The sequence below is a fragment of the Monodelphis domestica genome, chromosome 1, assembly GCF_027887165.1.
Source record: "Monodelphis domestica isolate mMonDom1 chromosome 1, mMonDom1.pri, whole genome shotgun sequence".
NCBI lineage: Eukaryota > Metazoa > Chordata > Mammalia > Didelphimorphia > Didelphidae > Monodelphis > Monodelphis domestica.
The window spans coordinates 754,930,064-754,940,301 of NC_077227.1; positions in this window are offsets into that span (position 1 = coordinate 754,930,064).

Below are 10,238 nucleotides of genomic sequence, written 5' to 3' on the forward strand. Positions count from 1 at the left end.
ATTATGATTAATTTAACCCCTTCATGTCTCAGTAGATGCCTTTATGAATTGCTCAATTATTTGAAGAGCACAAGGGGTGAACATTCGTCTATACTTAGCTAACTGGTTCTTGGATGATATAGACACAGTTCATTGCCCATCTCTGATATTTTATGTCCTCTGTTCTTGGGGACCTCAAAGTTCTCACATCCAGGGATGTTACAATCTAACCATTGGGGGCAGTTGGGTAGCTCTGTGGATGGAGAGCCAGACCTAGAGACGGGAGGTCCTAACTTCAAACCTGGCCTCAGACACTTCCCAACTGTGTAAGCCTGGGCAAGTCACTTCACTCCCATTGCCTAACCTTTACCATTCTACTGCCTTGGAACCAATAGGCAGTATTGATTCCAAGACAGAAGGTAAGGGTTTAAAAAAAAGAAGGAAGGAAGGAAGGAAGGAAGGAAGGAAGGAAGGAAGGAAGGAAGGAAGGAAGGAAGGAAGGAAGGAAGGAAGGAAGGAAGGAAGGAAGGAAGGAAGGAAGGAAGGAAGGAAGGAAGGAAAAATCAGGAAATCAAGTAGGAAGGAAACAAGCCTTTATTAAACATCTACTGTGATCCAGGCATTACACTGAGTGATTTACAAATATTATCTCACTTGATCCTCACAATAACTCTGAAAGGTAGGTGCAATTATTTCCCACGTTTTATAGGTGAGGAAAATGAGACTAAATGACTTGCCTAAAATCATGTGAGTAGTAAACAGAAGAGCTGGGATATGAGAGTTGGGTCCCCGGATGCTAGCCCTTACCACTCTTCTGCCTTGGAACCAATATCAATACACAGTATTGATTCCAAAACAGAGGGTAAGGGTTTAAAAAAAAGAATCCAATCATCCAAACACAAATCCATCTAATTATGTTATTATCTAATCCACATCACCCAATATTCTACCACAGAAAAGGATGAAACATTTAATGAAAAGAATTACTAAAATCTAGATAAACTATGTCTGTATTATTCCTTTCCTTCTCTACCACCCTCTCCAAAGAAAGAGGATGTTAGTCTGGCCTGACATTCTTGACACAGTCAGTTCCTAACAACAGTCCTAACAACACTCTCTTTTTTCTAGATGTTATGCAACTGGCTCCTTAATAATCCATTTGACAATTTTCCAGGAACTGAAGTCAAGCTCCCTCTATTTGATTCATGTACACAGAAATGATCTTTTTAAAAAGAACCCTCAGATGTGTTGCCAGAGATTTTTAAATTTGCGGCAAGAAGATGAAGATCAGGGGGTCCTGGGAGGTCTTTTATTCAATGCATGGAAGGCAATGTTTGCAGAAGAGAAATTTTGATTTTGAAGTAAATATCTGGCCAAGGAGGTGGTGTCTAAGAACAGGATTAGGATTCCTAGACCTTGCTTTAAAATATAGGATGATAGACTTCACAACAAGGAAGGAGTACACCTACCAAGGACTGATAAGAATGCATGTACCAGGTGTCTTACAAATATTTTATAAAGACTTGAAAAGGGAAGGAAGGAAGGAAGGAAGGAAGGAAGGAAGGGAGGAAGGGAGGGAGGGAGGGAGGCAGGGAGGGAGGGAGGGAGGCAGGGAGGAAGGAAGGAAGGAAGGAAGGAAGGAAGGAAGGAAGGAAGGAAGGAAGGGAGGGAGGGAGGGAGGGAGGGAGGGAGGGAGGGAGGGAGGAAGGAAGGAAGGAAGGAAGGAAGGAAGGAAGGAAGGAAGGGAGGAAGGAAGGAAGGAAGGAAGGAAGGAAGGAAGGAAGGAAGGAAGGAAGGAAGGAAGGAAGGAAGGAAGGAAGGAAGGAAGGAAGGAAGGAAGGAAGGAAGGAAGGAAGGAAGGAAGGAAGGAAGGAAGGAAGGAAGGAAGGAAGGAAGGAAGGAAGGAAGGAAGGAAGGAAGGAAGGAAGGAAGGAAGGAAGGAAGGAAGAAGAATAAACAGGCATATTTCTCCACTGAGCTAGGTACCATAGAGTAGCTATGCAGCCATTGAGCTACATATAAAAGTAAAAAAAAATAGCTGAAGCAGCAAGAAATTCACAGGTGACAAAATCTAAGAAAGGAAGCCAACAACCCAACAAATGGCCTCAAAGGGCTGCATGCGAATGGCCAACATCTATAATAGTTATTCAATCACTTGCCTTCTCAAGGAGGGGGTAGAGTGAAAGGAGGGGGAGAATTTGAAACACTAAATTCCAAAAGGAATGCCAGGCTTTTTTTACATGTCAGTGGGAAATATTTAATGATTTACTGTCCAAATTCCCAAGCTCCTCGTGGCATTTTCTATTCTGCAATGTCCCTACCAGTTCTGCAATTGTATGGTCTCCCCTGGCTCTGATAATCTAGGTTCTACATCTTCAGGAGCCTCTCTTCCACCATGGATTCTATGAACAATTGCCACTTGACTGAGGGCACTCCATGCCAAGGTCAATTCTAACTGGCTAATTCCGACCTGCTCTCAATAGAAGGAGCCTCCAGAGGGAAGGGGTGAGATTTTCTAACATGTTTAAAAGCAGACTGCAAAAACAATAGAAAATTCAAACCGTCAGGAAGAGTTGTGCCCTGGTTGTTTGGATTAGATCACCAAATAACACATTTTCCTTCAGTTCTTACTTCTGAGATGTTAAGAGTCTGAGCACTGAAGGGCAAATGGAGGGAGAACAAATGGTTCCACATAATGGAATTTTTTTTCATTTGATGAACAAAATGTATGATGGAGACAGAATAGCCAGTCTGCTGGGCAGCTGGGGAGGAGGGCTCGTGGCCACAGAACCTCAGGACACAGGCCAAAAGAATACAAACACACTGAGAGCCCAGGGTTATCACCATTTGAGCTTTATAACGCCAGTGAGTTGTCACCAAGGAATAAAGGAAGGAATAAAATGGTACCAGATATGACAGGATTCATGTGAAGCTGGGGATGGGAGTGAAGGCAGGGGAGAGAATGAGAAGCCTAGTCATGGTGTGAGGGTAGGATCATTAAACAGATGGGATGGGAGGAGGGGATGAAAGGAGAGGGAAGGGGAGAGGGGAGAGGAGGGGAGGGCAGGAGAAGACTCTTGCCTCCTCAATGCTATACCCTTAAACGACACAGTGATGACTGGTAACTGAGGCAAATATAAATATCTATATTCAGGGTTTCTTCAGCTGGAATCTGTGACCTCTTAAAGCATTGATAGTTGTATATAAATCTAATGTGGTTCCCTTGTGGTCCCTGAAGTTAATCTTATGTATTTAAAAGCACTGTTCTGAGAAGGGGCCCAAAGGGGCTTCCACTAATCAAAGGAGGAAGAGGGGCCTGAAACAACCCCCTGCATGTTACCTAATTGCTCCTCTGAGAATCCACTCGGCAGTCCTCCCTGGGTGATGGGCATAAAAATAGCCTATGCACCTATAGAAATGAATGCCTGTTGCCACACTCCTCTTTCTAGGTCCTGCTCTCACTTTGTTGCTGGCCCATCCTAAAAACAGCCAGGCAGGGTGGCACAAGGACCTCAGCTCTTGCCTGCCAGTTTTCCCCGAGTGATGCAAAGAAGCCTTGACCTTGCCAAGCTGCCCTGGCTGTGGCTGAGCTGGGGGCCCCACATGCTTCCCAACCACAGTGTGGGCTCTGGCCAAGCAGCCCTAATTTCTATTCCCAGGACATGGCCTTCCACCTGCCACCTCTCTACCTTTGCATAGGCTGTACCTCATGCCAGGAACGTTCCCCCTCCTTAGAGCACTGTCTATTCCATCTCATTCCACAATAAAAGATCTCACTTTTCTGTGTGTTCCCTTCAAGGCTCCTCTGAAGTTCTCCTTCTTCAAGAGCCCCTCTTGGTTGCTCTCGTTCTTGATGTCGCTGCCACCTCGCTCTTCCTTTATTCTGTGTGTACTGTATATCCTCCCTAGTAGACTGTCATTCTTGAGGACGGGCACAGCTTCATTTCTGTCTCTGACCCTCCAGAACCTGCATCCCGGCACATCAGCTACATAATAAGGATGTTTCAGTCACGGGATCTGCCTTCAGAGCTGCCCTTGGTGTCCCCACACTTTGGGGATCATCACTGTTGTCTCGACAAAGATCAGCTCCAAATTCATCATGTGAAGTGATTGCTCCAACTTCATCCTACACGCTTCTTCCTGTTCTACGTGTGGAGAAATGGAGCCTCCATGAGCTACCATGACTTCCCCAGGATCCAGAGTCAAGGGCAAGATCTGAACCCATGTCTTTTGGAGAGCAAGCAGAATAGTCTATCCACTATACCAAGTTAAAGTCTTGACAAGGAACAGCAGTTCCCAGACATACCTGGACCAATTTCACCAAACACAGTGTTCATCAGTCATTCTCTGAGCTCGTTATCCAACTCAAGAGGCCACATGCTTCCAGCTGAACTTGATGTCTCCAGCACTCCAACAATGCATTTGTGAAGAGATCACTCCACCCCAGCCTCTCCTAAACTACACGACTCCTCCCCATGGCTGCCATAAGCTTCCATATTGGGTTCACCCAACATGCCGGGGTCCTTTTTGAGTTCTACTGACTCCAAGTCAGTAAACTTCAATTCAGTTCAACAAAAACACATGAAGCATTTGGCTTGTGTCTTGTGAACCTGAAAGCCCCAAGAAAGGCAAACACGTATTCATCACGATATGAGATGGGCTGACCAAATCTGTCTAGCCTGGGCTAGACTAGACAATGATGAGGACGGTGATGGCGGGCATTTATACAGCACCTGAAGGTTTGCAAACCTCATTGACTTGTATCCTCACAAGAGCTCTGGAGGGTTTGTGCTACTGTTCTATCATCTTCATGAATGGGGAAACTGTGGCAGGCAGAGGTTAAGCAACTTGCCCGAAGTCATACAGCGATGAAGTGGTTGAACCCTCCAAATTCTAATTCCTGTGGCACCTCGCTGGATGGGAGAGTAAAACAGAATGGAACTAGAAGGAGCCTCATACTTGTGACCAAGAATACAAACTTTAAAATGATACTACAGCGGGTGGGACGGCCAGCATGGGTCCTTGGCTCTCACAGGCCATAAACACCGGGGCGGCTTTTGCCACTTCTCATTGTGGTTTACATCTGGAAAAGGGCATTGCTCGGCTTGGTTTGTCTTCTGGAGGGCAGCATGAGCAGATCACAGAAGTACAAGACTGTGGATGTCCCTCGGACACTTCTCAGGGCTTGGCAAATGCACGTGCGAGTTACCTAAGTTACCCTCACTAGCCACAAACAGCACAGAGGACACACTGGCTGCTCAGTGTAAGAGAAAGAACATAGAACTAGCAGCCTGAGATGTGGGTTCCGGGCTCACTGTTCTGCCACTACTTAGCGGCATGATCCAGACCCACATAAATTCATCTTTCAGTCTCCCCCTCTGGAAAATGAAAACAATCACTGACCTCATTTCCTTTTTCAACAAGGTGGTAGATGAGAGGAAAGATGTGAAGATCATTTACCTGGACTTGAACCAAATAGTCTCTCAGGCTGTTCTTGTGGATAAGATGAGGCTTCGACTAAGGCAGTTTTAATACTGATTGAATAACTAGACCCTAGAAGTAGAGTTCATAATTCAATTTCTGGTACAGTGGGGGAAAATGATGGATTTAGAGTCAATAGTCCTGTGTTCAAATCCTAGGTTAGCTACTGAATAGCATGCTGGCCCCATTCTGCATGGTTTACAAAATTGCCAGATAAGGGAATTGGACTAGATGGCCATAAGAGTCCCTTGCATCATTAAATTTGCAATCCTATGAACATGGAAGGAGCACTCCAAGGATCTGGAACTTTGACTCTCTGCTATTTAACCTTTTATCATCTTTCTCTACAACTTCTATACTGATGAACTCCTCAGCTCCCAGGACTTCAATGACTTCTCTGTGGATAATTTCTAGATTGCTTTGCTCTGACTTAATCACCCTCCTGAGCTCCTGTCCCACCTTAGCTGGACATCCTATGAGTACCTCAAATACAACATAACCAAACAAAGCTCATTGTTAAACCTCTCCTTCCTCCTAAGTTATCTCTGTGTGTTGAGGGCATAGCAGCATCCTTCCATTCATTCACGTTTGCAATGGAGAATCTGTTTCCCTAATGAGAACCTTTAAAGGACCTGTCAATGGACTGAAAAGGAAGCTAGTCTAAAAAGGGGACTTAGGACCATTTGTTCTGTCTTCAGCAATTGAAAGGCTATCTTCTGGAAGAAGGATTTGACTTGTTCTACTTGTCCCCAGAGGGCAGAATCCTCTGGTTCTGCAAAGGATGATTCTGCAAAGATGGATGGTTCTGCAAAGAGATTGATTTTTGGCTCATGTAAGATGAAACTTTCTAACAGAGAGAATGATTCCAAAGTGGATATCCTTGGTGACCTCCAGGCTGATGTGCCAAAGCCTTGGTCCATTAGCCCTATACAAGTTGGACAGTTTAGCTCTCTATGTGTTGCTGTTGAAGATTTTTGAGCTTTCATTTCAACACATACTATTCAACTTCTCACAAAATCCATCCCCCAACCTAGAAAAAAGGTAGATTTTCTGGCATTCAAAAATGTGTTTTATAGGAATCCTGAGTCCTTCAGTGTGTGCCACCCTTCTCCATTGCATATATCTTCTCCCCAAGTTCCTGCTCTACACTGGGGTCCCTTCAAGTTTTAAGATTTTTTAAAACGTCCCTCAGAGAGGCAAGGAAGTTAGGCTATGGGAACAGGAAAGGAGCAACTACTGACAATAGTTCTGAAAAGTGTGCTTGTGTGTGTCCCTCTCCTACCCTGACAATATCTGTTTGTTCAGTCATTTCAGTCATGTCTGACTCTGTGACCCCATTTAGGGTTTTCTTGGCGGAGATACTGGAGTGGTTCACCTTCTTTCTGCCTTCTTCAGCTCACTGACAGGGGAGGAAACTGAGGCAAACAGGGTGAAGTGACTTGCCCAGCAAGGGAGTATCTGAGGCTGCATTTAAACTCAGAAAGAAGAGTCTTCCTGACTCCAGGTCCAGGATCCTATCTACTATGTAATGGAATAGCAGTGTGTGTGTGTGTGTGTGTGTGTGTGTGTGTGTGTGTGTGCTTGGGTGCTGTTCACCACCACCAATGAGGGGACCTGGAGCTTTTGGGCAGAGAGACAACCCACGGGCTCCCCCAGGAGATCTTTCAGGGTCATCTGCTCATGGAATCTTGGCCAGTACAGTGATTCTTTGGATCTAGTCAGATGAGGCGAAGAGAGGAGTTCCTGGAAGATAAACCGTTCACCTGACTTGAGGTATTTTCACAACAGTTAAATGAATCCAGGTGAGTGCTCCCAGAAGGTATTCCCTCTAATGAAAAGAGCTCTCCAGAGTTCTGACCCAGAGGGTGTTCCCTGCTTTCCTCTGTTCCCTTTTCCCTAGATGTGATGCAGGAGTAAATCTCTACAGCCGAGGAAGCCTGGGGAGGAGGCTGGCATTTCCTGGGCTGCATCACTAAAGCTGCTGCTCATGAATAATGCAGGGCACCTCCATCAGGTGACTGTGAGCAGCCTGCCTGTACTGCAGTCCTGGACCTGGAGCTGCATTGCTGATGTCTTAATATAGATCTGGGAAGCCGCATCCAGGCTGCTCTGCAGTCATTAGACTGGCTTATGTAAACCCTTCCAAAGAGCAGCCCTCTGGCCCTCCACTCCCACCCCCAAAAAGGGCTCGTTTAAACATGCTTGAGTCAACTCTCTACCCAAAAGGTACAGAGGCTGGAGATGAGCAGAGGCCACTCATTTCAGAGCAGGCTGGGGATGGGAGCTGGGGCTTCCTGGACCATTAGGGCTTTAAAGACAAGACACTCAGGGATCCCCCATTCCATTCGAGTCATCAAGCATGTTATCGAGTGCCCACTATGTACAAGGTACTGAGCTTGGCTCAATGGATAGAAAGATAGACAGGGCCCAGACCCTGCTCTCAAGGAATTTCCAGTTGAATAGGAGAAGCATTCCATTAAATAGAAAAGAGAGCGAGCCACTGGAGCCAAGGGGAAGGCCAGGAGAAATCTCACAAGGTGGTTTGATATCCCAGAAGTCTTCATGGGAGACACAGCACCTAAGTTGGACCCAGAAAAAAAGTGGGAGGACAAGAAAACAGAAAGGGCTATGAGGGAGCACTTAACACAGTGCCTGGTATATAATAAGTGCTTATTAAATGCTTGCTAACCTATTGGCTTGACTTGAGTCTGGAGGTAGAAGGAAAAAGACAGCAGAAACAAAACCACAGAGATGAGAAAAGAACTCCATAGGATTTCAGAGTAGCAAGGACCTTCAAGACCATTGAGACAAACCCACCATTTTAAATTAAATAATAATTAGCATTTACATAATATTTTAAGGTTTGCAAAGTACTTTACATATATTACTGCATTTGATCCTATACAACCTATATGGTGGGAACTATTCTTAATTCCATTTTACATGTGAAGAAACTGAGACTGAGAGAGGTTAAGGGACTTGCCTAAGTTTACACAGCTGTTAAATGACTGAGGCAGGATTCACAATCAGGTCTTACTGATTCAATCTATCCACTGTGCACCTATTAGTCAATGAGGATGATGAGAAGAATGATGCTAATGGAAGTTAATTAACTTGGCCAAGGCAACACTAGTGTATAAATAAGAACAGCTGAATCATGCTTAAACAGGTGCTAGAGAGGCAAATCTCCTGGTCTAGTTTAATCAAACATCTCATTAAATATCTAGGTTTGGGAGTTGGGAAAGCAGGCCATAGCATCCTTGACTTCTTCCAGTGTCTTCTGTATCTTCTAGTTCTTTAATCCTTCCCTTTGTTCCCTGTACACCATAGAATGGTCTTCCTCTTCATCTCTGCCTCATAAGATCCTGAGCTTCCTTTGAAGGTCAGGGAGTTCAGGTACCCCTTCCTAGCTGAGACCTTCCCCTTCCAGAATTCCTGCCCCCATTGTTAACATGTTCCCCTTCCTGAAATTATTTCACACTTACTTTCTATGTTTTGTATTAAATCCTCTGTCTACCTGTTGTGTCCTCTATCCCCACCCAGAGTGGAATGTAAACTCCCTGATTAAACAAACTATCTTGTTGTTTCTTTCTACCTTGGACAGCAGTTTAAACAAAAGTGTTTAATATATATTTACTGGCTTACTGAATTAAATGTCTTCATTTATTCATTGCCTGAACCAATAGGCCTTGAGTACCTACTATGTGCAGGTGGGAGGTCCATACAAATAAATAATGGGCCCTTCCTTCAAGGAGTTTATGGTCTGGTTAGGGAAAGAGGAAAAACAAAGATTCAGAGATGCCAGCTGGGTCTTCAAAAAAGATTAGTATCTAAGCACAAGATATAATGTAAGCAAAAGCTCATAGAAAGAAATATACTGGATGCACCCAAGGGAACATGGAGTACAGTCTAGCTTAGAGTATGTGAAGGATAAAACAGTAAAGAAAGCTAGAAAGAAAAGAGTCCAGGATCCCTAACAAGGCTGTGATCTCCTAAGATCTCTGCTCTTTGACCTCACAAAGCACTACTCATATTCAACCTTAGAATATGGAACAGAATGGCACAGCTAGAAGGGACCTAAAACACCCAAGACTTGGGAGGAAGCCAGAACAGGAACAGAAGAGATTCAAGTGAAAAGACTTTAAAACAGAAAGTGTTAGAGCTCAGAGAGACTTTAGAACAAAAAATGTTAGAGATCATCTAACCAAACCCCTCATCTGACAGGGGAAAAAGAGACAGAGAGGAGACATAGTTTCTCTTAGGTTATTGGTCCAATTGCTCTCTGATGAAGATATAAAGATATAGAAATACATAAGAACATGTGCAATATATACCATATTTGTGTGCACACACATGCAGGGGAAGAGGGGGGGGGGAGAGAGAGAGAGAGGGAAGGAGGGATAGAGAAAGAGAGAGAGGGAGGGAGGGACAGAGAAGAGAGGGAAAGAGGAAGAGAGCCTCCAGGAGATCAGACCATGGATGGCCACCATACTCCTAGCCTGGTCAAGTCAAGGAGATGAATAAAAAGAGAGAGAATAAGGGAGAGACAAGCAGACAGACAGAGAGGGCGGGAGGGAGAAAGAGAGGGAGGAAGAGAGAGAAAGAGAGAGAGAGAACATTTAATAAGCACTTATATAATGCTAAACCCTGAGAATATAAGTATACTATGCATACAGGTATTTATGAGGAACAAGTTGCACTGTAGGAAGAGGTCAACATGAATGGGTTTCCCAAACCTATTGGAGTAGTTAAAGTGTTCAAATGTTAGTGCCTCATCC